Here is a 7,013-nt window from a genome sequence, read left to right as displayed (position 1 = left end):
GGTGGTGGTTGAGTGTGGGTAGGTTCGGTTACGGGAGGGGTTTCGGTTACTGGTGGTGTTTCGGTGGCAGTTGTGAAAATGGGTGGTGGTATAGGGAAAGATGTTGGTGGAATAGTGGGGTTTATGGTCGGAATGGAAGTAGGAATGGTTGGTGGAGGTGAAGGAACTGGTGAATTGTGAAGTACCACCTCCGGGGTAGGTGACCGAGGGGGTGTGTTGCCTCGTTGAGGGGATTCGTCTCCTTGAGAGCCGTCGGAACCCGAACCCTCGCCCTCAGAATCACTTGAAGAAGAGGGAATAACAAGCTTGCGCTTCGGTTGTGTCTTCCTCCTCTTCGGCTGTGGAGACTGTGCAGCCTTTGTCTGTTTCCTCTTTTTGGGAGAAGGACCTTTTGGAGCCTTGGTCGCTTGCTTCCCTTTGTCAGCCTTTTTGCCCCTGTTTACCGGTTTGTCTGCATCGTGGATAGACCTGAGCATATCCGGTGTCAGTTCCCTAGGACCAGCTGGCCTGAACTCCTTGATCGTCCGAATCAATCTGCTGTCAGAAGGCACGTCGCGATACATTGTCTCCGGGATGGAGCCAATGAAAGAAAATTTCGATGCATCTGAGACGATGATCTTCTTGGTATGAAACGTACCAACAGAAGACATCGATGCACCATCGGCAGTGGGGATGTCGAACTTGTCCATCGCCCATTTTGTAATCAAGATCCAGAACCGGGCCAACGACACCTCAGAGTGTCGTGATGATGAAGAAAGGCTCTGGATGAGCTGTTGCCATAGGACCAACCTAAAGTCCAGGTTAATCCCGTTGTAGACCGCGTACATTATCGACAAGAAGAGGCGACTTGCACCGTCGGATCCTGAACTCCGCTCCGACAAGCCCTTGAAAAGGACTGTAAATAAGCCATTCCATTGAGGCAGCAGGCAGGACTTCTTGAATTTTGCGACAGAGGTGAGGACCTCTGTGTACCCCATGTTGTAAAACATGCTGAACAGATGCCCAACCGGAATCGTCTCCGAACTTATTCTCGATGGGTCAACAGCCAACCCAAGCATGGTGCAGAAACGCTATCGAGAAACAGATGTCTTGTGTTCAGCAATCTCGAAGAACACCTGGTCAACTGCCTTGTCGTAGTAAGCAGTCACGTAAACCTGCGATAAGGCCACCATAGGCACAGACTCGATCCTGGAGAGAGCGGTGGCGATTTGGGAGTACTTCAGGCACTCGATGATCGGCGACATGTAGGAGTCGTACGCCAGAGGATTGAGATTGATCACCAGGCATTGTTGCGGACGAATGGGAAGGATTTGTGATGTAGCATGGACGGAAGAAGATTCTGCCATTGTTGAAGGTAGTCGAAGAAGAAGATGAACAGTGAAGCGTTTTGGAGGTTTTTGCTCTCTAGAAAATCCGGAAGCAGTAAAAAGGTAAATGGTGTTGTAGACTGCCTTTTATAGTGAGGGATTGGAGAGAGAAAAATCGTTTCATATCTTCTATGCGATGATCACGTAGGAGAGATAGTGTCAGATTCCTAGGATCACGCTACCCAACAAGCGCCGTTTCAGAAGAAAAACGGTTCAAATCCACACGCGCCTTTAAATGCCAGAAGGATGTCGCTTGGATTTCGCACACGTGTCCATAATGTCAGAAAAAGTAAGGACGGTTCAAATGCACACGCGCCCACTTTTTACCGTCGTTTGAATTTTAATCCTTTGAACTCCCGCCGAGTCAGCAACCTTTTCGTCTTATCCTTTTAAATGACAACTTTTGAATGAAATAGCCACGTGGATTGTTTTTAACCACAACTTCATAATTAACCACCGGGTAATAATACAGCCTGTAAAAGTTAGTAACGGAATTTTGGAAAATCAAAGATTTTCGTGCAAAGAGTGTAAAAGGAAAAGAAATAAAGCAACTCTTTTAAGGATATTCTGTGATGTCAATAATGACACGAAACTGATGATCCCGGGCACGAATCTCTTCCTTCAAGGTCAAGAGAGACCTTAAAGTGCTAGTGTGGATTCCCGTTGAATTACGATCAAACATTTATTAAGAAATGTTGAAAGGCTTCTTTTAATTAGGTTAAATAAGGGTGGCTTTCGCTTTGATTCATCAATTCTGTTCTTGAAATAAGAAAGAAAGTGAACAAAGTACTTGTGAGACCGGTGTAGCCTGTTGAACAAGTAGGTAGGAATAAATTTTAAATTGGCTTGGAAAAAAAATATAAAATCTCAGAGAAAAAAAAATTAAAATTGGATCCCAAGGGTAGAAATGTTATGGTGATTAACAATTTCATAGGAATCGCACAAAAGAAAATTTGAGATTTCATTAGGGTACATTCGTCAATCCGTTGGTGAAAACTTGAGCAAATTAATTGTTCACCGTCAATTCATTAGGTGTTGAATTTTGGGTTTCACTCAGCTCGTAGTGACACGAAACTAAGATCATAAACACAGATGTTGTGTAACCATAAACCTCAGTGGTAATTTCTGAGAGTCTCAAGGGTTACGTTGATGAAACGAATGTAGTGGAGAAGATTTATGGAGATGGTGTAAGAAGATATAGTACCTCTGCTGCGAAAATAAGGACCAAGCAGGAATCTCTTAACTCATATGAGAAGAGAGTGAGGTAGCTCACGATTAGAATAAATGTGATAGCCTTATTGGGAAGACAAGGTTTGTGTATACCAGGTCATAAAGGCTATTATTCAAAATCTTATGAGGCTTGGGACACATACAGCAGCATGCTTCTAGGGACACTTAAGTAATTCAGCAATTATATCCCCATAAACGAACGAACACACAAAAGAAAAAATATTTTTGGAGTTTTTGAGATTCAAAAAAAATAAAATAAAAAAAATAAAAAAAATAAAAGAGTAGTAAAAAAATAAGTAAGAGAAAGAGAAAGATAAGATTTAAAAAAAAACTTTGGAGAGAAAAAAAAACTGAAAAACCGAACCCGAACATTCGGTTGGTTTCGGTTTAACAAAATTTTGAAAAACCGAAGTCGAACCTTCGGTTGGTTTCGTTTTTGGAAAATTTTGAGAAACCGAACCCGAACCTTCGATTGGTTTCGGTTTTGGAAATTTTTGAGAAACCAAGGAATTTAAATAAGCAATTGGAAAATACTTTTAACACAGAGAAAAACAAAATCGTACAAGAAATATACAACATAGAAAAACTACCTTTGAAGTGATGAGCGAGACACATGGTTTAACCGAACCCGAACGTTCGGTTGGTTTCGCTTTTATGTTTGAGATGGAGAGGTAGTGTGAGGTACTCACTCTGATTCCATCATACCTAGCCCTTGTAAAATTTTATTGAATGATGCTTCAGGAAGAGCTTTGGTAAAGACGTCAGCCAGTTGATCAGTGGTTCTTACAAAGTGAACTTCGACGTTTCCATCTTCCATGTGATCTTTGATGAAGTGATACCTCAGTGCTATGTGTTTGGTTTTAGAGTGCTGCACTAGGTTATGACAGATCCTAATTGCACTTTCAGAGTCACAATATAGTGGGATCTTCTTCATATTGAGTCCATAGTCTCGAAGTTGACTCTGGATCCAAATCACTTGTGATGTGCAGGATGCAGCGGCAATGTATTCCGCTTCGGCAGTAGACAACGACACACACGTTTGTTTCTTGGATTGCCAGCTGACCAACTTCCCATCAAGGAATTGACAGCCACCAGTTGTGCTTTTTCTGTCGAGTCCACATCCTCCAAGATCAGCATCAGAATAGGCTTGAACGAAGAAGCCTGAGTTGGATGGATACCAAAGACCTAGGGAGGAGGTTCGCTTGAGATAGCGTAAGATGTTCTTTACTGCAAGCATGTGAGGTTCGCGTGGGTTTGCCTGAAATCTAGCATAATAACACACAGAAAACATGATATCAGGCCTACTAGCAGTAAGATACATTAGTGAGCCTATCATTTGACGATAGAGCGTGATATCAACAGCCGGTTTGTCTAGAGATGGGGTAAGCTTGGTGCCGAATGCCATTGGGATTTTAACTTTTGAGTCTCCCATCATGCCAAACTTTGCTAGGAGAGTCTTCGTGTAAGCTTCCTGATTGATAAAGATGCCTTCGGGTCCCTGTCTAATATTTAAACCAAGGAAAAAGTTAATAGGACCCATTGAGCTCATTTCAAATTTAGTCTCCATCAACTTTCTGAATTCAGCTGTTAAGCTGGGATTCGTGGAACCAAAGATGATGTCATCGACATAAATTTGAACTATCATAAGGTGGTTACCTTCCTTTTTGCGAAAGAAGGTTGGGTCAACCGAACCTTGTTTGAATTTAGACATCTTTAAAAATTTTGTTAGCGTTTCATACCAGGCTCTCGGATCTTGTTTGAGACCGTACACAGCTTTATCCAGAACATAGCAATGGTTTGGATACTTTTCGTTCACGAACCCAGGAGGTTGCTCCACATACACAGTTTCTTCGAGTTCTCCATTGAGAAATGCACACTTGACGTCCATTTGGAAAACTTCAAAGTTTTTGTGAGCAGCATAAGCCAGAAATATTCTAACAGATTCTAGCCTAGCTACTGGAGCGAAAGTCTCTTCATAATATATCCCTTCCTCCTGGCAGTATCCCTTTACAACCAAACGAGCCTTGTTCCTTATTACATTCCCTTCCTTGTCCATTTTGTTCCTGAAAACCCATTTTAGACCAACAACCGAAGCATCTGGAGGAGTTGGAATGAGGCGCCAGACTTTGTTCCTCTCAAATTCGTTTAGTTCGTCTTGCATTGCTTGAACCCAATCAGAGTGATCGAGGGCAGTGTTAACTGTCTTCGGTTCAACTTTTGATACGAATGAGTTAAACATACAAAATTCAACCTTTGAAAATAAGGATATCTGCTTTGCCTTCAGTTGTGATCGGGTCAGAATCTTTTCAGATACATCACCAACTACTTGTGAGATAGGATGATCTCTGGTCCATTTGGTAAGAGGAGGGTAATTTGGATCAAAGGTTGGGTCTAGTTCAGCATTGATCATTTCTTCTGGATCAGATTGGCTATCATAATCAAGCGTCATATCATCATGCTCCCCCTCGATTGATGTGCTTTGAGAACTTTGAGGTTCAGGGGTTTCTTGTGGTACTGAGCTTTCAGGCGTTAAAGCACCTTCGGTTGGAGAGGTACCTTCGGTTGGAGAAACCCCTTCGGTTGGAGTTGTAGAACTTGGCTCCCCCTCGACATGTGAGCTTGGCTCCCCCTCGACTGAAGCATTGTTAGATGGAAGGTCATCAGTAGTCGATCCTCCTTCATTCATTCTCCTTGCAGCTTCTTCGACTATCTGCTTCATGTGGTCAACCTTGTTGTCTGCGGCACCTGCTTCGGAGAGAGAAGCTTTCTTTGGTTCGTCAAAGAGCTCCAGAAATTTCTCGTATAAGTTGGCGATCGAGACTGTGACTTGCCCAGTTTGGGGAAAGATTTCCCCAGCAAATTCTTCTGTAGCCTGTAGCTTTTTGACATAGCTATCGTCAAAGGTCACATAGTATGTCTCTTTAATTTTTCTCGAACGCTTGTTTAGGACCCTGTATGCCTTGGATGTGAGAGAGTAACCCAGAAAGATTCCCTCGTCGGCTTTGACATCGAATTTATTGCGGTGTTCTTTAGAGTTAAAGACGAAACACCGTGAGCCGAACACGTGGAAAAACTTCACATTGGGCTTTCTGTTGTTTAGTATCTCATAAGGTGTGAGCGTGAATCGCTTGTTGAGATAAGACATGTTCTGTGTAAAACAAGCAGTAGAAATAGCGTCAGCCCAAAAATAAAGAGGTAAGGAAGCGAAACTTAGCATAGTGCGGGCAACTTCACACAAAGATCGGTTTCGTCTTTCGACAATTCCGTTCTGTTGTGGTGTGTAGGGAGCTGAGAAGTTGTGACTCCCTTTTCTGCAAGACACTCTTCAAACTCCCTGTTCTTGAATTCAAGACCATTGTCGCTCCTAATGTTGCGAACAACCTTCTTGAGCTGTACTTCAATTTGCTTGATGAACACTTTCAGCTTTTGAGTCGCTTCAGATTTGAGCTTTAGAAAGAACACCCATGTAAATCGTGAAAAGTCATCAACAATAACAAGAATATACTTGCTACCACCGATGCTTTCGATAGATGAAGGACCACACAAATCGATATGACGTAATTCGAGTGGTTCAACAACTTTTGTGTTGATTACAGATGGGTGACTTTGACGACTCTGCTTCCCCATTTCGCATGCAGCACACAAATGCTCTCTATCGAACTTGAGCAGTGGAAGACCCCTAACATGACCTCCAGTGACAAGTCGGTTGATATCTGAGAGAGTCTTCGGTGCCACAACCAGCTTTCGTCGGATTGAGCTTTTGATAACAAGCATATAGCTGGGTTTCCTTTGATAGGTTTAATGTTTAAGGGAAACATTTCACCCTTTCGCTCGGACTTGAGAATCACTTTCTTTGTCTTTTTCTCTATGATTTCAGAACCTTCATCATCGAATGAGACTTTGAGACCTGTACCACCAACAAGCTGAGATACACTGATGAGGTTGTGTTGGAGTCCTTCCACATAAGCCACCTTCCTTATAGTAAAGTCCCCATTTGTTATCATACCGTATCCCTTTATGGTGCCGAAAGAGTTATTTCCAAACTTGACGTTGCCACCATTTGCAAGAGATCTATACTCCCTGAGCTCCTCTTTTCTCCCTGTCATGTGACGTGAGCAGCCACTATCTATGTACCATTCTTCGTCGAACTGCTCATCACTTATAACCTACAAAAATTAAGCAGATTTAGGAACCCAAAGTTTCTTGGGTCCACGTGAGCTTTTCATGGGAACAGGAACAGTAAGAGAGATGTCAACTAGATATGTTCGTTTTACGAGAGTTGTTTCATCTTTCCTTTTAATGGTAAAAACTTTTATTTTGTTAGGATTGGGTGCATTCGGTTTGGACTCTGATTTGGATTCATTGACCTTCGGTTTGCCCTTTTGTTCAGCTGACGAATGAGACTTTTGAGAATGA

This window comes from Lactuca serriola, chromosome 4 (genome assembly GCF_051521515.1).
Source record: "Lactuca serriola cultivar US96UC23 chromosome 4, Lser_US96UC23_V15, whole genome shotgun sequence".
Taxonomy (NCBI): Eukaryota; Viridiplantae; Streptophyta; class Magnoliopsida; order Asterales; family Asteraceae; genus Lactuca; species Lactuca serriola.
The sequence above is the reverse complement of the archived record's forward strand: the minus strand, read 5'-3'. Positions refer to the sequence as shown.